This window comes from Mesoplodon bidens (genome assembly GCF_964165515.1).
Source record: "Mesoplodon bidens genome assembly, contig: HAP1_SCAFFOLD_84, whole genome shotgun sequence".
In the NCBI taxonomy this organism is placed as follows: Eukaryota; Metazoa; Chordata; class Mammalia; order Artiodactyla; family Ziphiidae; genus Mesoplodon; species Mesoplodon bidens.
Genome location: NW_027672468.1, coordinates 1,882,774 through 1,904,753, shown reverse-complemented (window position 1 = coordinate 1,904,753; position 21,980 = coordinate 1,882,774). Strand labels below are relative to the sequence as shown.

At 42.9% G+C, this 21,980-nt stretch overlaps 1 pseudogene across 1 annotated transcript in view; it reads left to right on the top strand.

Annotated features, from left to right (window-relative positions):
- LOC308610178 (E3 ubiquitin ligase RNF157-like) overlaps positions 1-21,980 on the top strand; it is a 233,694-nt pseudogene that overhangs the window by 11,906 nt on the left and 199,808 nt on the right. Inside the window, exon 3 of the transcript in view lies at positions 20,438-20,526. The product of the transcript in view is annotated as an E3 ubiquitin ligase RNF157-like (transcript). The remainder of the gene's footprint in view (positions 1-20,437; positions 20,527-21,980) is intronic.

The window sequence follows — 21,980 nt, the reverse complement described above, 5'->3', positions numbered from 1 at the left end:
TCTTTTTTTGTTTGTTTTAATATTTATTTATTTTATTTATTTATTTGGCTGTGCTGGGTCTTAGTTGTGACATGCGAACTCTTAGCTGTGGCATGCATGTGGGATCTAGTTCCTGGACCAGGGATCGAACCTGGGCCCCCTACATTGGGAGCATGGAGTCTTAACCACTGTGCCACCAGGGAAGTCCCAGATTTCTTTTTTTTTAATTGCTCCTTTCTTAACTAACAGGATGCTGCATATTAGATCTACTGCATTGCTTAGGGATATAAGACAGGGATCATGGTTCTGTCTGTCTGGTGTGTAGGCTTCAGGGTATAGTTTTATGGATTAGAGCTATAGAAAGGGGTTGTAACGTAGCCTGAAATTATGAGAGTAGGCGAAAAAAATTCTCTGGAGAAGAAACTTTGCTGGAGATGATGAGGAATAAGAACAGTGTTTAGTAGTTGTTGACCTAGTGGGTTACCTTCCCGATATAAGAATTTCAAAATCAATTTGGATTATAAAATTATGCACTGGGAGAAGAAAGGAGAGGAGGAGAAGGAAACAGTTTCTTCTCCGTTCTTATCATAATTTGGTTTCTGTCCTAGTTGAGAAGATAGTTTTCTTCGATAATCATGAGGCCATGCCCACGTTGATCTCCCCCCCATTACACAAATCGTTGATTGATTGACTCATTCAGTCATTCTTCATATGGGTTCATTTGACTGAACCCCTATCATCCTCCAGGCTCATGTTCAACACTAGAGATACAAAGATAAAATGAAACCCCTGCCTGAAGGAACATACTTTATAACCAAGACATATGCACGAGTTGGAGGAGGGTCCGAAGAGCAAAGGCACAGAAGCATCTAACCAAGTTCACAGCTCTGAACTACAGATGATTCAATAAAATTAAAGTGTAGGGTCCAGAGGGTGCAGGAGAGACACAGCAAGAGATAAGGCTGTGGATCCCGGCCTAGACCAAGGGGCCTTGTGAGCCTTCCTGCAAACTTTGGACGTTTATCCTATAGGAATGGGGAACCATTCATGTGGTATAAACTGGGAGTCATTTAATATACATTTTGAAAGATCACTCCGATGACAATGTAGAAACTCAATTAAGAGATGATTATTTTTACTGTGGGAACATAAAGCAGAGCCCGTTGTCCAGATGAGATCTGATGAGGTGTGAGTCAGGTTACAGTCAGAATAAAGAAGAGGGCCCTGATCCGTGAGGCTGAATCAGTGTTGGTGACCAACATTGGAGGCAGAGTCTAGGCTTTGGTACTCAGACTGTATCTCCCGGGCCCTCCCAAAGGATACAGCCAGCTCATGGGTTTCCCTGCTTTATGTGGCAGACCCATTCTAGTGTGCCGGCTCCTCTAAACCTTTTGGTCTTTGCTTCCAAAGACTTCTGTGCCAGTTCTGGAATCACTTAGTGTGGGCCATTGCTCGTCCAAGCTCCTAAGAGGCCCCCTCCCCCAGCAGCTGTGAGACCCAGGCCTTCGCCAGCGTGTTAATTTTGAGTCATGAGAGGATGTCCTCGTATCAGCAGCTCCTCCTCATTCTGCTTTATAGGCCACACCCATGACCAGCACCCTCAGGACCCACACATCCTTCCAGCTCCTGCCAACACGTGTGTCAGCCCAGTCCCCTGGGATGTTTGCAATAATACCCCCTCCTCTCTTAGCCGGCCCAGCTGGCCCCAAGTGAGTGATGCAGCCAGGAGGAAGATGGGGGCAGTCCATTGTAGGGCAAGCGGTGTCCTGTAAGCGGCTTGTCTTGTTCGAGACTGCTGCCGTGGTCTTCAAGCAAGGGGGATTCCTCTGTTTTCCAAGGAGAGGGAGTTGGCCACTTTGAGGGCCCAGAGAATCTGGGGTTCACAGTTCTCAAGTAAATAGATACAGACATCCAATCTCAGGCCTTAGAGTTCACCCTTTCCATCAGGGCCCTGACTTTGACATAGGAGACTTGCCTGGACTGAGTTCAGCCTTCTTAGAGCTGCCACCCCTAAACATCAGGTCCTGAGCCTGAGGGAGGTAAGTGTCTTTAGGCTGGCTGACTGTCATACTCGGCTTCAAGTTGCTGGTTGTTGTATCCGAGGCTGTCTTTTTCTGTTTTCACTGGGCAGACAGCTCTTAACAACAGCCACCCAGTTCCACAGTCCTTCTCGTGACCATTTCTTCTACACCTCCTGTACCAGAGAAGTTAAACCAGTCAGCGCATCCCCAGCCACAGGTCGCACTGCTACAGCACTCCAGGGGCCGTCACCCCACAGATGGGTCCATGTTGCCATCTGGCTGGTAAGCGACCCACCCTCAGAATTCCACCTGCTGAGTCCACTTCCGTAGGCAACTTCTGATGCCACCTGGTCTAAGGCAGACTCTGGAAGCAAACCTGTGCTAGAGACTTTTGTGAAAACTCTTTACTGAAGAAGTGCTCTTTGGAGAAGGGGCATAACGGAAACCAGATGGGGCAGGGGAGCAAAACTAGGCAGCAGTGTGGTCTTGGCACAGACTCGCTCCAGCCTGGTCCTTTGGGAAAGCTCTGGAGTACAGCTTGCACCACAGAATCCCCCCATCTCGAGGACAGGGGGCTGGCCTTTTGTACTCCTCACTGTGCTGTCGTGAATATTCCATTGGGTTGGCCAAAAAGCTCGTTCGATTTTAAGTGAAACTGAGACAGTTTTCATTTCACGAAGGACTTTATTGATCAACGAACGTACTCACTACCCGAGCAAATGCAGCATTCTGTGTATTTTGTTCAGCATGTGTATGCATATTCCTAGGAGTACGCCCGCAGCTGGCATTGCCGGGCACACAGTATACTGGAGAAGATACTGCCAAATGGTTTTCCAAAGCAACTATACCAATTTTACTCCTGTCAGGAGTGTTTGGAGTCCCCAGCACCTAGTATTTTCCATCTTTTTCATCATAGCCATTCTGGTGGGAGTGCAGAATTAACTTCCATTTTCCTGATGACCCATGAGGTTGATCACCTTGACATATATTTACTGGCCATTTGGATCCCTCCTTTGTGAAGTGTCACTTCAAATCTCTTCTCTTAGCTGAGCTGCTTTTTCTTTATTAGTAAGGAAATAATAAGAAAAACATGAGCCCTTTCTCAGATAAATATATTGCAAATATCTTCTCCTAGTCTCTGCTTGCTTTTCACTCTCTCTTTTTATTTTGTTTTTATTTTTGTATTCAGTATGTCGGTTTGCTTGTTTTTGCTTAAAACAAACTTTTGGTAAATCTTGGCAAGAGGTAAAAATGTGAGAAGTTCTATTTAACAACCGTAATTTATTAGTTTTCAAATGCTGCTCTAACAAATTGTTATAAACTTAGTAGCTTAAAAGAACATGAATTTATTTTCTTATAGTTCTAGAGGTCTAAAATTAAGGTGTTGGCAGGACCTTCTGGAGGCTTTAGAACCTAGAGGTTCCCTGCATTCCTTGACACATGGTCCCTTCCTCTGTCTTCAAAGTACATCACTCTAGCCTCAGGTACCATCTTCACAACTCCTTTTTACTCTCTCTTTTTAAAAATAATTTATTTATGGAGTTCCCTGACGGACCAGTGGTTAGGAATCAGTGCTTTCACTGCCATGGCCCAGGTTCAATCCCTGGTTAGGGAGCTGAGATCCCACAAGCCACACAGTGTAGCCAAAAATAAAAGATAAATAAGAATTAATTTATTAAGAATTAATTTATTTTTATTGAGATATAATTGACATAGAATTGACATAGAACATTGTGTTAGTGTGAGGTGTACAATGTGTTGATTTGATAGATTTATATATTGCAATATGATTACCACCAATGTGTTAGCTAACACCAGCATCAGGGCCCGTAATTATTATTTCTTTTTGTGGTGAGAACATTTAAGATCTAGTCTCTTAGCAACTTTGAAGCTTATGCCTTTTCACTCTCTTCCCAGTATCTTTAGTTGAACAGAAGTTCTAAATGTAATATAGTCCAATTTATCTGTTTTTTGCTTATATGGTAGCACTTTTTGTATCCTATTTAAGAAACCTTTCAAATACCCAAATCATGAAGATGCTCTGTTTTTCCTCTAATAGCTTTGTTTAACCTTTCACACTTAGGCTTGTCCTCCATCTGGAATTGATTTTGGGGTGTGCTGTGAAGTAGGGGCCAAGGCTCTTTTCCTCCTTTTCCTTTTGTTTAAATTGACCCAGCACTGACCGTGGAAAAGACCATCCATCCTTTCTCATGGCACTGCAGGATCGCCTTTGTCATAAATCAAGTGACAGTAACTAGTTCCTCCAGTGAAGAATCCACTCATGTCCAACATGGGGGTGGGGGACAGAGGGGAAAGGGTTTAAAGTCTGACGGCCAGGTTCCAGGAGATGAGCGGGGAAGGGGCTGTGTGGTCTCAGCAAGCCTCCGTGTGGAGACCTTGAGTTAGCCCTGTGTTTTCAAAGAGCTCCCTTGCCCTTGGCTGTGCCCTGTGTCCCTGGGATTGTCAAATCCTCTGATTGGTAAACGTCTTCTCTTAGAGAGGGGACAGGTGGCCTCCTGGCCACGTGGCATCTGGGAAAAGATCTCAGAGTCGAAATGCTCTTCATTCAGACCTTCCCAGTCTCCTCTTTCAAACCTCAGTGTACCCCGCTTTTAGGACGACCTGTTGCCTCCAATTTCTAAGCCTTTCTGGGACTCTGGGCATAAATATGTTTCTGCCATTTCGAATTTCAGCCTTTTCTGTTCTCCTAAATCAGTTTCCACTTGTCTGTGTGTGATACAGCTTCCAATTGTTTATTTCCTCTCCCATTCTCTCTGTCCTTGTGGTTTTACACTTTTTTTCTTCTTTTTCAAGCCCTTTGCTGTCATTTCAGTGGGAATTCAGAAGGGAACAGAAGTCAGTACAAGTATTGAATCTGTTGTGGGCACTGGGAGGCCTATCCTAAACTTTTGCCTTCATTTCTTCAAATTTTCAAATCTGTGCTGATGGGAGCTGGGAAGCACTGTTTGACTTTAAATTCCCTATCATTTCTTCAAACTACATCTCAAAATTTTTTATAAATTTATTTATTTTTTATTTTTGTTTTTGGCTGCATTGGATCTTTATTGCTGCATGCGGGCTTTCTCTAGTTACAGCGAGTGGGAGCTACTCTTTGTTGCAGTGCGTGGGCTTCTCATGGTGATGGCTTCTCTTGTTGCAGAGCAAGGGCTCTAGGCGCACGGGCTTCAGTTGTTGTGGCATGCGGGCTCAGTAGTTGTGGCGCTCGAGCTCTAGAGCACAGGCTCAGTAGTTGTGGCGCACGGGCTTAGTTGCTCCACGGCATGTTGTATCTTCCCGGGCCAGGGCTTGAACCTGCGTCCCCTGCATTGGCAGGTGATTCTTAACCACTGCGCCACCAGGGAAGCCCCATACATCTCAAAATTTGATAGATAACCCCTTATATATCTAATATGAAATATAAGATATAATATAAAATAATTTATTACATAGAGTAGAAAGGGAATGTGTAAACAATATAATTGGGGCTTTGAAATTACAGGGCAAGGATTTTCTATGTAAAAATTTTAAATTAAAAAAAAGCTGTAATGTGACCTTGTATTGTGCTAGAAGGTAATTTGCAATTTCCCTCAGTCTCGATTTGCCAGGGAGCTCGTCATTGTCCCTTGTTTTGCATTTATACGTTCTTTGTACTCTGCTTCATGTTAGCCTGAAGTTGCGTAGGAAGCTCTTGAGTGATTCTTAAAGAATTCAGTAAAAGTTCAGTGTTTTGCTAGGCACAAAATAACTCACTGTGTGGTCAAGCCAAATCTGATAGGCTGGAAGAACATTCTACTGGAACTCAAGCTTTTTGGCTTAACAGAATTTTCTTATTAATGTATATTCTATTTCAGCTACAGTAATTTATGTTTTCTTTTAATACCAAAAGCTCAACCAAACCAGAAGGAAATCTGGTTGTGTCTTGTACCATATGACCATGGAAGAAGGAACCCGGATATTTCATAGAGAGGCAGTTTAAAATAAGAGGTCTTTGTCTTTGGATGGAGAAGAGCTGCTTCCCAGCTCACGAGGACACGTCCTGCTCCCTGTAGAGCTTGTGATGTCATCCATGCCACAGTGAATGGTGCTGCCCTTCACACCCACCAGCCCCTGTGTTCTCCCCTCCAGATGTACACGAGAGGCTCCTAGGGCAGCTGAACATATGGTGATCTGTGCAGAGTTCACTGAGGCCTTTGGCTATTTTATTATAGCATGGAAAGAATGTGTCTTGTCATTCTGGAAAGGACAAAACTTTGGGGATGGGAAACAGATGAATGGTTGCTAGGCACTGGGGGTGCAGGGCGGGGTTGGCTGCAGAAGGGAATGAAGGAACATTGTGGGGGGATGGGAGTATGCTGTACCTTGATTACAATGGTGGTCACAGAGCTGTATGCATTTGTCAAAATTCATAGAACTGTACACTAAAATGGGTGAATTTTACTGGATGTAAAATACACCTCGATAAACCTGACTTAAAAAAAAAGGAATGTCTTGGAAAGAAGGAGTGGTTCACAGACATGCCAGTGCTCTCTGTGGCCTGGTGTCCATGTGGCCCAGGGAGCCCCTGCTTATGGCTATGTACCAACAAGAGGCAGTGGACGTGTGCCCCAGATGCCATGTGTGCACGTAGCAGTGGGGTGGGGGCAGGGGGCGGGTCAGCATTGCTTCTGCATCAGCAGCCCTCAGCCAGAGGGGTTAATCCTAGTACCCCAGCAGCAGGGAAAAACTATAATGGAAAAGAATATTTAAAAACGATTGTCTATTTGCGTAAAACGGAGTCACTTTGCTGTACAGAGATTGGCACAGCATTGTAAATCAACTACACTTCAATAAAAAGGTAAGAAAATAAAAACCAAAAAACACATGGCGATCTGTTTTTTAGTTATTTTGTGAGTATTAATTATGCCAACCTGCCATTTAGGGCAAATATCCACAATCCAGATGGTCACCATGGGCACATGCTGTGCTCTTCTGAAGACCTTATTCATATATTCATTCTACACATACCTATTTTTATCTTTTATGTGTGCTGGTCTAATCACTCTGGGTGATACAAAGATATCTCTAACCTAGACTTTGCCCTCAAGTTTATAATCTCGCAGGAAGCTCAGACACTATATACACACAAGGAGGGAAGTGACAAATGAAGTGTAGACAGAGCTTCCAGAAGCTCTAAAAAAGGAACTTTGCTTTGTGACATAAGTTTTGCTGACTTGGAAAGTGCCACTAAACGCTTGAACTTTTGGTTTGTTGTTTAAGGCTGTGTTTCTTAACAAACCGGAGCACAAGAATTGCTGCAGTTTTCAACAGTGAAACGAAAACATCTGTGTTGTAGGAAGTCCCTCGACATTTCTTTGAAACCTACTGAAACTAAGGGTGCACACTCTCACCTCTGTTTCCTGTTGTCAGGGTCCGCCCCAGCTTATGGGAAACTATATATATTGGAGTTGCATTTCAAAGAAAAATTTGGTTAACTTTTTTCAGCTTTTAAAGAGATGCATAATGGCCTTAAATTGTAATGAAAGTGTTTTTACAAAAGTCTATAAAAGTCAAAGACTTCTGGGTCAAATAGCCTGGTTACATGTAAATAGCATCCCTGAGCAACACACATATTCCACTCAACTAAAATAGTAGCCCTGACTATTACAGAAATGAATCAGACATATGCTTTACCTTTAGAAAACAGCTCTGACAAAGCGAGCTTTGCGGTAAAGCTTGCTATAATTATAGAATAGAATGTAGTCCCATATTTTCCATTTATTAAAATTTTAAATGCTTTTAACACCAAAGGTGCATATCCTCTGTTAATCCATACTGTTAGATATATATATATATATATATATATATATATATTTTTTTTTCAATATGCGGGGTCTCACTGTTGTGGCCTCTCCCGTTGCGGAGCACAGGCTCCAGACGCGCAGGCTCAGCAGCCATGGCTCACTGGCCCAGCCGCTCTGCAGCAAGTGGGATCCTCCCGCACCGGAGCACGAACCCGCGTCCCCTGCATCGGCAGGTGGACTCTTAACCACTGCGCCACCAGGGGAGACCCTGTTAGATATTTTTAAAAGAAAGAAGGGGAGAGGACTTCCCTGGGGGTCCAGTGGGTAAGACTCCGTGCCTCCACTGCAGGGGGCATGGGTTCGACCCCCTGGTCCGGGAACTAAGATCCCCGCAAGATGCGTGGCGTGCCAAAAAAAAAAAGAGGGAGAGTTATCTCAGGCACTTAATGGAAGTAATGAAATTAATAAGTACTAGTGGGTAACATTTACAGTCTACAAAGCTGCTTCATAGTTCACAGTTGAGCTGTTGTCTCCCAGCCCCAAACCACCCTCTAACCTGGGCTGGGTAATTCTGGGGCAGGGACTCTTCGGCCAGGTTTCTCCACTTCCAGGCTCTGCCAATGGAGGGCGCCAGAGGGTCTGCAGGGCTGGAGGAAGAGAAAGGGTGGTACCCAGAGACCAGAGTCCCACCCCCAGGGGCCTCTAGGCTGATAGCCCCCACCTCTCCCCTTGATTCCCTCAGCCCCAGGGGTTGTAGCCCCTTCCTGAGGTGACACTGTGTCAGCTCAGTGTCCCCTTTTTGTGTTTTGGTTCTCTGGTGCCTGTTTAACCAGTTCGATTAAATTCTCTGTTAAAATACCTGGGGTGGTTTGTTTTCCTGACTGGACTAATACAACCTTTATTTTTATTTATTTATTGTCTGCATTGGGTCTTCGTTGCAGTGCGGGCTTTCTCTAGTTGTGGCGAGCAGGGGTTACTCTTTATTGCGGTGTGCGGGCTTCTCACTGCGGTGGCTTCTCTTTGTTGTGGAGCATGGTCTCTAGGCCTCCGGGCTTCAGTAGTTGTGCCGGGAGGGCTCAGAGGTTGTGGCTTGCGGGCTTAGTTGCTCCGTGGCATGTGGGATCTTCCCGGACCAGGGCTTGAACCCGTTTCCCCGTGCAGGCAGATTCTTAACCACTGTGCCACCAGGGAAGTCCCTAATACAACCTTTAATCTCACAAATTATAAGGTAGCTATTATGAAGCACATTTTACTGGTGAGGAAATAGAGACTTAGTAGGGTACAGCAATTTGTGTAAAATTGCACAACCACTAATACAAGGGCCAAGACCTACACCTTCCACTTTGGGATCCTTTGCTCTTCATTTCCTCTCAGCACTTCTCTTGCTGAACTTTTTTTTTAATACTTTACAGAAGAATTGCAAAGGTAGTAGGGAATTCCCATATGCCCTCCACCCAGCTATCTCTGATGTTAACGTCTTACACAACCATGGAGCATTTATCCAAACTAAAAGTTAGCATAGGTACATTACTATTTTTCAAAACTACAGATTTTATTAGGACTACACCGGTGTTTCCACCAATGTCTTTTTTTCATCCCGGTTACCTTTGGTTGTCATGTCTCCTTCATTTCTTCCAATCTTTAACAGTTTCTCAGTTTTTCCTTGTTTTTCATGACCGTGACAGTTTTGAGATGTACTAGTTAGATATTTTGTAGAACTCTCATCAATTTGGGTTTTCTGATGTTTTCTTGTGATTAGACTAGGGTTATGGATTTGCAGAAAGAATACCACAGAGGTTAAGTGCACTTATTACATCATATCAGAGGCATATAACAGTTCATGACATACTCCCAGTGATGGCAACCTTGATCACTTAGTGAAGGTGGTGTCTGTCAGGTTTACCCACTACGAATCTTTCCTTTTCCATAATGTATTTGTTTAGAAGCCAGTCACTAAATCCTCTTGCTGAACTTTTGACTTCCCACTTAATCCTGGGGCTGTGCTTTCTTGGTGGGTTATTAAGTAGTGCTTAAAGAATCTTTGAATTGGCCAGACTGAGCATTATAAACCCAGGAGCAAGACTGTGTTAGGAGATATGACCATGTATTGTTCCTTGGGAAATTATTATCTGTTGTGCCATCTTTGTTTTGCACTACGTTTAAACTTGGAACTTGGCTCTTTTTAGTCTCAGAAAGCTTATGGTTAAGGCTAGGACACCTGCTTTTTTCTTGATGAACTGGAATCACTTCTGACAAGCCTGGAAAGATGATCAGAAGCCCAGGGTCTTAATAGCATGCAGGAAATCAGTAAAAAGAGGAAGAGCCATAAAGAAGTGTTTGCTGAGAATAGGAAAATTGGAGGTGTTGAAGGATGTGGTTAAAGGAGTGAAGATTTACGAGGATGGACTGAGAGGTGATAGGTGATTGGTGGAGGGACACAGAGATGTCAGGTAGGAGGTCAAGAAAGGGATGAGGATGGAACACAGGATGCGAGAGAAGCCAGTGACGTGAATCAGCCTTGGGATTGGACTCTGTGCATGATATATTGTAAATAATTATATTTTGTCTCTGAGATTCACCATCTAGAACATCAGAGTTATACTTCTAGCTCTAGATTTCATTACAGACAGACTTTAAGTGAGCTTAGACTTTAATATGTTTAATATATATTTAATATGTGAGCCTAAGAAATTAGTTCAGTTGGTTTATATAACCTTGGCTACTCACTGCTATTTTTTAAATTTATTTTGGCTGCGTTGGGTCTTTGTTGCTGCACGTGGGCTTCCTCTAGTTGCGGCAAGCGGGGCCTACTCTTCATTGCAGTGCACAGGCTTCTCATTGCAGTGGCTTCTATTGTTGCAGAGCACAGGCTCTAGGCATGCAGGCTTCAGCAGTTGTGGCGTGCGGGCTCAGTAGTTGTGGCTCACGGGTTCTAGAGTGCAGGCTCAGTAGTTGTGGCGCAGAGGCTTAGCTCTTCCCTGACATGTGGGATCTTCCCAGACCAGGGCTCAAACCTGTGTGCCCCGTACAGGCAGGCGGATTCTTGACCAGTCCTACGCACTGCTATTAAGGAGTGAGTGAAAAATAATCAGAGCTCTCAAGACTTTTGGAAGCTTAGCAGGGCAAAGTGAAAGAGATTGTTACCTTGTTAACTTAGCTGCAAATTACAGATTTTTTTAAATTAAATATTTATTTATTTATTTTTGGCTGCATTGGGTCTTAGTTGTGGCATGCGGAATCTTTCATTGAGGCGTGTGGTCTTCTCTCTAGTTGTGGTGCGTTGGCTCTGGAGTTGTGGTGTGCTGGCTTAGTTGCCCTGAAGCATGTGGAATCCTAGTTCCCTGACCAGGGATCGAACCCCCGTCCCCTGAAATGGAAGGCAGGCTCTTAACCACTGGACCACCAGGGAAGTCCCTACAGAGCTTAATATTAACAATTTAGAAATTTAAACTATCATACATATGCTATAGGGTTTTTTTGGTTTATAAACAGCAGTAATTTTTTTATTTTTATTTTCTTTTTATATATTTATTTTTTGACTGTGTTGAGTCTTTTTTTTTACATCTTTATTGGGGTATAATTGCTTAACAATGGTGTGTTAGGGCTTCCCTGGTGGCACAGTGGTTGAGAGTCCGCCTGCCGATGCAGGGGACACGGGTTCGTGCCCCAGTCTGTGAAGATCCCACATGCGGCGGAGCGGCTGGACCTGTGATCCATGGCCGCTGAGCCTGCGTATCCGGAGCCTGTGCTCCACAAAGGGAGAGGCCACAACAGTGAGAGGCCTGCATACCGCAAAAAAAAAAAAAATACAATGGTGTGTTAGTTTCTGCTGTATAACTTATAGGTTTTTATTTTACGCTATTTTGTTCCAATTATATGGGGTTTCCATATCTCATGATGAGCTAAGCAAAATAAAATCTCATTAGGGTGTTTGAATTACTAATGGCCTTCTTTCTGGGCCTAGGGCTGTATCTGAAAATAGGTAGCTTAGCCAAAGAAACTGACCTTACCTGGGCTTAGAATTCTGTATTTGATTGGCTTATAAACTTAACTGTTTCTGTATTTCATACTATTCTTTTTCTGAAGCTGAGGTTCCTAACATAGCAGACTTCAGAGCATATTTTTTAAGATTAATTAATTATTTATTTATTTTATTTATTTTTGGCTGCATTGAGTCTCAGCTGCAGCACACGGCATCTTCGTTGAGGCGTGTGGGCTATTCATTCTGGCACGTGGGCTTCTCTCTATTTGTGGTGTGCGGGTTTTTCCCTTCATTAGTTGTGGTGCATGGGTTCCAGGGCACGTGGGCTCTGTAGTTTGCGGCACGTGGGCTCTAGTTGAGGCACGTGAGCTCAGTAGTTGTGACGCATGGGCTTAGTTGCCCCGTGGCATGTGGGATCTTAGTTCCCCGACCAGGGATCGAACCCCCATCCCCTGCATTGTAATGTGGATTCTTTACCACTGGACCACCAGGGAAGTCCCTCAGGGCATATTTCCTTCCAGAAATATGAGACATGGAGACTTGAAACTCTTGTAATTGATCTTGGCTCTTACAGAGATCGTTTTAGGGTCAGTATATTTCAGGAGGGGCACAGGTGGGCAGCTTGGAGGTTTTCAACTTGAAGACCAGCTTACAGTTTTTAGTTTTTAAAATACAGACTGGGGAAGACTTCGGTCCACTTGCTCTTCTTAATAACTGGCCTACTAAAAACACCTCTGTTAAATAAAATGACTGGAAAACTAATACTTGGTGGCATTAGAACATTCATATGCTTCTTTGGAAAAAATGTATATGTTGTGTATTTTATTTTTTTAATTTTTTTTAATTTTTTAACATGTTTATTGGAGTATAATTGCTTTACAATGGTGTGTTAGTTTCTGCTTTATTTCTGTGTATTTTAAAATACCTGTTTTGGCTGATACTGGTGCTTTGGGCATATTCTTTACCTACAGTATTAAGCATCTCAAAATCTCTTACTTAAAACTGGATTCTTATTTGTGAGCTGGGTTACCAGTCTCCTGACCAGATGAAATCTGGAAGTCAGGCGTCTAGATTGGGGTGCTGGTCTGAAAGGAGTCGTTTCTCTGACCCTTAGTCATTATTTACCAACTTGCTGGAGGGAAAAGGTGACAGTGTCTGCTTTACTAAAAGCACTTTTTTCCCTTTTAACTCTCCTTAAAATTAGCTGGTGTTAGGCAGAACCCTCTGTATCTAAAAGCAGCTCATCTTCAGAAAGATACTTTTATTGTAGAAGCACAGGATGATTGGGTAGTGTTTTATCCCGATGGGATGGGCTTTCAATCAGGGGAACCGGAAGTTGAGTAGGTTTCACTTGTCATCAAAGCAGCACACACAGCCCTGGAGGTGCATTTGATGTCCGAGTGTGAGCAACCTGTTGCCCGGTCTGAGTACTCCTGAACAATATGAGTCAAGACCCAAACCATAAGTAGAGGGAGAAAATGGGTCTGTGATGGTTGTCAACAAAGACCAGGGCGATTTTGTGATGGGTGCTTTTCTCTGCAGTGGATCTTTCATGCTCTTGTTATCAAAGAGAACTGGTTAAGTGGGCACACTCGTAGTAGGGTTTAAATATTTTGGAAAGATCAACCTTAGAGGTGATGTCATATAGCCAGGACATTGGTCCCATGTGCACCCTGCCAGGGGACCCAGCGGAGGAGTTAACAGACTATAAATAGACTGCCATCTTGGATGGATTCCTTTGGTAACCAAACCTGGACACAGAGCATCTTTGAGTTAAGGTCATCATGTGACGCCCTCGTGGTATCTCCCTCACGTCTTTGATTTGAGTGAAAAAAATGTCTTTTCACATCTTGTCAGCTTTGTGGTCACCAGTCTTTCTACATGGGTGATTGACTCCCCACGAGGATTGGATGGAAAATTAGTGAAAAGGAGTTTGACTGCTGTAAATATAGCTCATTGATGTTTTGGTGGACAGCAGGCACAATACAGTCTGTCCCAGGGCTACAGCTGGTTAAATAGGCAAATTTGTATTCATTTCACATCATTCAACCAGGGTAAACTGTTCTCCCTGATGTGGATCTAAGAAAATGTTATAAAGTATCACAAGTCTAAATATATGCTCTGGTAAGTCTTGGACACACTACATAGCTGAGAAGAGGGGAAGTAGAGAAAGCTGAGAAAATAACCAGGCATCAAATAAAAAAGGAACTGAATTTTAAATATAAAACCCCTAAAATCTATAAAAGCAAGAGCTTATGTAAATGAGTGCTGTAAATGAGCTCTTCATATGATCCCAGATGTTGATTTCCATATTAACTATTATTTATTTCTCTGACACAAATATTACATGTCTATGTGTAAAATGAGTACTTTTCTCTTTTAGTCATAAATTGCCTAGAAATAATTTCCTTTCTCTTCAGAGGCAGATTTTTGGCATTTGGGGCTTTTTTCTTCTTAAGTAAAGACTGCATTAGGTCATATTCATTTGTTTTTCTTTTACATCACCCCCCCTCCTTTTTCCTATTAAGTTTCCTTTCAGGGAATGTTTATTGCATCATTGTTTGTAATATTGAAAACTGGAAGCAGAACAAGTGTTCATTGGTAAAAGATTAGTGAATACATGATGGTCTGAGGTAGACGTCTCTAAAAAGGAACCAGGGATCCTTGGAGACATGATCAGTTCCAGGGAGGGGACAGAAAAACACAACATGAACTTGGAATATCTTGTGGTGCCAGAAAGTAAGGAGGAAGTGCTCAGAAAAGTGATGGGGCAAATCAAAAGGACACAGGAGCCAACTGAGGGAGTTCCCAGTGGCCAAATCCAGGATGCGATGTGTGTATATGATCAGGCCTGAATTTAATAGCAAATGTTAGCAAATTATGTACCTTAAAAAAACTTTTTGTTGAAATTAATTATTTATTTTTATGAATGGATTATAGTCCCTTTTACAGACTACTGGGAATTACCCAATAATTTACAATTGAAGTAAGATCCTTTAATCTCGTATGCACTGGGACCATATTTTCTACAGCAAAAATGTGAGTGCAGACATGGGGGTAGTTTAACAAAATACTTAAAATTAGAATGGTTAGAAAATCTAGGATACATAGTTGATATATACATACATATATGTGTGTATATGAATATATACGTATGTGTACCCCTACACACACACACACACACACACACACACACACACACCCATACCCATATCCAGTCTATCTAAACCGGCAGTTCCACATTTGGCCGCCAAGTGGCGCTTTGCTTGTGTAAGGAAAACGAACAAGGAACCTGATGAGCACCAGGATAAATGGTCAAAGAGGCACTTGCTCTGTATTCATATGAGCCTTGATCGCCAACCCCCTGGGGCCCATTGAGAGAGTTTCTCTGGCCGAGTGGGTACTATACTCCCATCCTGGGCTTGAGGTGTTTGGGATTTAAATTATTCTGAGATTTAGGCTTATTTTGGCGTGGACACAAGCAGGCCGGTCCTGGGTGGGGGCGCGGCGGTGGTGGGGGGGGTAGTGCGCTGCTGGTACCTGAGTGCAGGGCGCCAGATGCACGCTCTGTTGTGGGCCCCTTACAGGTGGAACTAAGAGAGGCGTGCCTGGTCCATCCCCGAATCCAGGCTAGCATAGCGCTCAGGGCATAGTGAACGTGTTGAATGAATTGGTAGATGTCTTTGTTCTTTGAAAATAATTTAGAGGAGAAACCACCGTGCTTTAGGAATATCTATCAGTAACACATATTGGAGCATCTTGGGCAGAAGGTAAACAGCGATGAACATCTCCCCTGCTTCTGCTGGCAGTGTTCTCTGATGTCACACCCTGAATATACCTTTGTGTCTTCTACAGGTGCTGTTAGCTCTTACAGACAAAAGGAATTTGTCATGCAGTGCTCCAAGAAAGCTTTCCTCTGAGGAGACCTTAGATACTCCTGTTAAAATTTAAAAGGAGTGTGGCATTAGGTATGCTTTTGTATGTACTGCTGCCTAAGCATAAGGGTGTAATCCAGAGAGTTTCGACCAGCCTCTAGAACCTGAACAGGATTCGGTACCTTTTGCAGTGATCATTTAACGTTCAGACTCTCTCCACACTCAACTCAGGTACCTGGAACACTCCTGGCATCAGAACATGTAGCCTTGCCCTGCTGTAGCCAAGGCAGCTGCAGGACAAACAGTGTGGCTTTTGGATTCAGATCCTGGTTCTGCTACTCATTAGCCCTGAGACCTTGAATAATTACATGAATCTTTTGAGTCTCAGTTTCTTTATCTGCAAAGTGGGGGTGTTAAAACTGATATTCTTCATTTATCCAGTCAACCAACATATTTCTCTTCAGACTCTCCTCCAAGAGCTTACAGTCTGGTGGGCATGGCCCACATGTCTATTAGTGTCTAGAATATTAAGTAAGAATGTATCTACACCAGAACTCCACGGGAGTCATGACAGCACAGGACATGTGAATGCATTTGCTGCCGCTGGACTGTGTGCTTAAAACTGGTGAAGGTGATACATTTCATGTTATGTATATTTTATAAATTAAATAAAGTAAAATGAAAAAAAATCTAAAGAACCCAGCATGATGCCCGGCCCATAGTACGTACTCAGTAAACGTTTCCCTATGTTCTCTTTTTTCATGGATGGGCGTTGGCAAGCTGTCGTTGCAACAGTTACCCAAATTTTACCCCATTAAGAGGGCTTTCTTCTGGCAGCATTTCTACTTAGATGAATAGAGTAGAGGGACCTGAGCCTTAATTCTCTGTCAACACATTACTGACCCGGCAGGTTTGGGCCACAAGTCCCTGAGCAGACCCGATTTCATTCTTTGCACACTAGTCTTTATAAGCCTGTCTTCATTATGAAAAGTGAAAGAGAATCCTGGAAGCTGTTTTTAAGGTCCTTCATAAGGTGCTGAGAGTTTATTTACTCCAGGATGTTGTCTGAGAAACAGGAAGACATCTCCTAAGCCCATACTGAGCTTGAGGCAAGAAGTGAGGATACGGCTTGCAGAAGGCCTGTGGGTCCCCCTCCATCTGTGCGCCTGGTGGCATGTTGTGTGCAAGACAGAAAAGGCCACTTCTTCCCGTTTACTGACCTAGTTGTGCCAGGGCGCTTGCATCTGAGAAAAATAAATTCTGTCTGATCTTTCTTTTCATCACTCACTCCCTAATGAGGTACAACTGGGGCTGAGAAAATTACAGTTCCAAGGTCATAAGAAAGCAAGTGGAAACTGGATGTGAACTGAGAAATGGTTATTGATGCTGTTCTGAGCACAGTGAATGACCGGTGAGCGGCTCCTTCAGGGCAGTGCGTGGACCGGAGTCCATCCTGACCTTCATCTCCTTCGGTCCCAAGAAGATGTTACTTTGCTTTCATGTCACACATATCTGTTAGCATAGGAGTGAAATCTCTGGCCTTGAATTGAACTAAGATACTTTTTTTTTGCTCTAAATATAATACAGTAATGGTGCGTGTGTTAAAGAGGTACTGTAGGCAAACAAAAAAGTTCATCAGTGCCTTGCTAAGAAAAAAGAATGAACAAAGACATAGGTTAGTGTTTTCAGAGCTTTTAATAACTAGTACTTCAATCCCTTCGTCATCTCTAGGTTAAGCAGCTGTATCCAGGAGCATCTTAGAGAAAGATGGAGGTGGAATGTGTTCAAACTCCAACTCTTCTCCTTAAAACTTGTGGAACTTTGGAAGGTGTTACTGAACCTGTTGCTATGTCAATGTCCTTATCTGCAAAAAGGGAACAACCATCTCTCCCTCCCAGGATTGTTCCAAGGATCACTAAGATAATGTATGTAAAGAGCTTAGCATAGTGCCTGGCACCTAGTAAGTGCTCAATAAATGATCGTTTTAAAAGCGAAGATCACAAAGACGCTTAGAGTCACGGTGGGCTAACCTGGCCTAGAGAGGTAGGGGAGCTGACTCTAAGAGCAGAATATTTTCTTTAGTTTGCCTCTGTTCCTGCTGTTTCCTCTGTCTTCCCTGTCATCTCTGAATTTACAAATTACCTTTATCCTTCAAGATCCCAGATCAAATACCACCTCCTCCATGAAGCCTTCCAGATTACCTCAGCCAGAAGTGATCACTCCCTGTATCGTTACCCTTTCTGTGGCATTTCTGTTTAGTGTCACAGTTATTTGTGTAACTGTATCATCTTCCTTATAATGCTGCTTCTGAAAGAGCAGGACCTTATCTTTTCCACTTTAAGTCTCTCTTTACACCCAGCACTGAGTGTTGCCGGTAGACTCTGGTTGGGTACATGAACGGCCACTAAGGCTGAAGCTTTGGTAGGTAAGAGCCTACAAACAGGATTAGTTTCTCCTAAACAGATTTTCAATGGTTTTCTTTTGGCGAGGCAGAGGGTAAAGAGCTAAAAATGTAAGTGTGGATTTATTATACTATAAGGATAGTTTATATATGTAAACAATTGATCCCACGATACCTTTCCCTGAGCAGTGAGTAACTTGTGTTCCATTCCAGTTATCATCAAATGTAAAATTCTAAATGGAAGGTGAAGAACACTAACTCCCCCCACCTTCCTTTTGTTTTTCTTTTTCTTTTTGCGGGGATGGGGAGGATCTAGAGGGGAAAGGGCAAAGAGTGAAGGGAAAGCCTCTATTTTTTTTTTGGACTCAGGTAGGAGTTAAGGATAACTCCCAAGTACCTGTGCAAATGAATATGATTAAATTCGCTACTCCAGAAAAAAATTTTAATCCCAAAGTCATTTATTTTGGCTTTAGAATAGACAAGCATTTGTGTTGGGTTTTCCTGCCTAATTACTTTTTGATTAAGCTTATTTAAAAATTGTTTAAAATTCCTTTAGTGTGACAGCCCAGCAAAGGGGGTGGGGGGTGTGTGGAGAAATGGGCCACAGATGGGATCTGAACTAGGATTTCAGCTTTCCTGTATAAAAGCCTCCTGATACACTGCAAGCAGGAGAGCAAAGTTGGAATCAGCTTTCCGGAGAACAATTTGGCAAAATAGTTTTAAAAGTCTTAAAAATATGCTTACTCTTTGATCCAGTAATTCCACTTCTAGGAATGTCTTAAGGAAATAATCAAAGAGGCACGCAGAAATGTAGGGACAAAGCATTCACCACGACATTTATATCAGGAAAAAAAAGTAAAACCAACTGAAAACACTGAATAATGTGGAATTGATTAAAGTAGGCCCCAGTCTCTAATGTGTGTAGTTATATTGTCAAATTATAGGCTTTAAAACATTTGCCACATCTTTCTAAGTGAAAGAGAGACAATAAAATAGAAGGTACAGTTTGAAACAGTGCAGAGAAATGGGAGGGAGGGAGGGAGGATGTGGGTGGGTGGGTGAGTGGATGGATGCCTATCCAAAAAGACACATTCTGCAAATGTTAACTTTGGTATCACTGAGTGGTGAAATTATGGCTGATTTTGTACTTTTTTGTGTTTTTCAAGTTTTCTGCTTGAACGTGTATTGCTTTGTAATCAGAAAAACCACCTATCATATATTTTAAAAGAATATATGTTTAAGGTGAGAATTCCCTGGCAGTCCAGTGGTTAGGACTCCACACTTCCACTGCAGAGGGCCTGGGTTCGATCCCTGGTCGGGGAACTAAGATCCTGCAAGATGCTCCACATGGCCAAAAAAAAAAAAAAGAAGAAGAATATATGTTTAAGGTATCAATGAAAAAATAAAATATCGCTAGACAATACCCACAAAGCAATCATCTGAATGCACAGCTGATAGTTTGGATTAAATGTATTTTCTTAAGGGTCACATTCATACACATGAAGTATCAGGGATCACACTGAATACACAAAATCAAACATACCATAGGTTCAATTATGTTTCCCAAGTAAAACAGCAAAAATCTGTGAAGACACAGTTTCATGTGGACGTCCTGTTTTCTGAGACCAGCATGAGGGGGTAGACTCTTCAGAGCTAGGAGGACCATGGTTTTGCAAAGTTCCAAATACTAGTGGGTCTTCTGGGAATCACATGTAAAAAATGTTTACTGCCCAAATGACATTAGAAGAATAGCGGGGACATTTTAAATCACTCTTAATCTTCTCAAAGCAGTTCCCAATGAAATGTTTTACTGTGTCCCCTTTCTTATCTCCTCGTTGTCATCAACTCACTACTCCAAACCCACATGTTTAAACAGGGAAAGAGAGTGAAAGCATAAGGTAAATGATGGACAACCACAAACCTTTGACGACCCCAAAAGAGCTCTTTGGCTCACATTTTTTTTAACTCTGCTTTATATGATCAACTGCAGAGGAAATTTGTTCTTCACTGTTTGCAGGCCTCCACTCTGTACACATGATGGGGTTCTCTTGTGTTTGAAGTTCCTAAATTCTTCAGACACCATGTGGCTTCACTGAAGGAAAATCCTTGCAGGTCCGACTCCCCATTGTGTAAGGTCAGGTGGAAAAGCCTTTTGTGATTAACTCGGCCACTGTGTGTCCCTTGGTATTTGGAACTTCAGTGGGAGTTTTTATTAGGTGTCCGCATTTTGAATGCTGACTCACATAAGCTTCATCTACTGGGAAAAGCAGATAAATGTAGCACTTTGGACACCAAGTCGGATCCCAGCTCTCCCACTAGCTGTGACCTCGAGCAGGTCCACTTACTATGGTTATCCGTCTTTCTAAACACAGTCTTCTCCCACTTTGTTTCCGACACAGTTTCCTTACGCTGCCCCTCCTCCCCAAGAACCAGTGAAGACTCTGAGAAGCCTGATCAACATCCGAAAGGATACACTAAGACTCGTCAAGTAAGTTCAAGTTCCCAGCCAGTGGGGGCCATGTTCCAGGGGCCCTTCTCCATGAAGGGGCAGCCAACTCCCCAGGGGACCCACAGAACAGTTTCTGCCAGACCCGGAGCCCAGCCTCTAGGCCTCTGGGCCGTGGGCTGCTTGCATGAGGGGTCTCCGTACCTAGATTGTTCAGAACATTCTCTGATAGTCAGTGTTTGGGAAGAACTTTCACTCTCCTGGAAGCTGTCATGATTACCCCGGTATGGTGAACCTTCCAGAAAAAGAACAGTTGGAGGAGAAAATGAATTCTGCAGATACCTCGACAAACCTGTGTGAAGATGGGATGTTTGAACTTGGTGCAGGAAATCCTTATTTTATTGCCTATATTTCCTTTTTAATTTATTCTTAATCTCATGTTCCCTTCCTCTGGTGCACTGGGTTTGTTGTTTTATCACCACTGTCAGTACTAATTATCATCAACATTTGCCTTCTTTGTGCTGTCCCTGAGATAGCATGATTTTTTTTTTTTTTGACTGCATGGCGAGGCTTGTGAGATCTTAGTTCCCTGACTGGGGATTGAACCCAGGCCCCCTGCAGTAGAAGCACAGAGTTCTAACCCTGGACCACCAGGGAAGTCCTAGAGATAATGTGATTTTTAAACAGATGCTGCTCTCCAGATAGCAAGTCTGTCTACTAAGACTCACTGGTTCCCTGGGGAGACAGATTTGGTTAGGGCAAACCAGAGGTCCCACATTTTTCTCAATTGACAAAGGAAGATGACTCAGAGACCATTTTATGTTTGTATAGATCAGGGAGTTTATTTCTCTCTGATCATCTTTTTAAAATATAACCACTTCGGGGACTTCCCTGGCAGTCCAGTGGTTAAGACTTCGCCTTCCAATGCAGGGGGTGTGGGTTCGATCTCTGCTTGGGAAGCTAAGACCCCACATGCCTCGAGACCAAAAAACCAAAACATAAAACAGAAGCAATATGGTAACAAATTCAATAAAGACTTTAAAAATGGTCCACATCAAAAAAATCTTAAAAAATAAATTTTTAGGAATAAAATATAACCACTTCATTGAGATATAGTTCATATACCATACAGTTCATTCATTTAAAGTGTACAATTCAGTGATTTTTTTAAGTATTTATTTTTTATTTGGTTGCACCGGGTGTTAGTTGCAGCAGGCAGGCTCCTTAGTTGCGGCATGCAAACTCTTAATTGCGGCATGTGAAGTCTTAGTTGCGGCATGCATGTGGAATCTACTTCCCTGAGCGGGGATCAAACCTGGGTCCCCTGCATTGGGATCACGGACTCTTATATGCTGCGCCACCAGGGAGGTCCCCCGATTCAGTGATTTTTAGTTATTCACAGAGTTGTGCAACCATCACTACTATCTAATTTTACAACATTTTCATCACCTCAAAAAGAAACCCGATACTTATTATTACCCGATACTCATTATTAA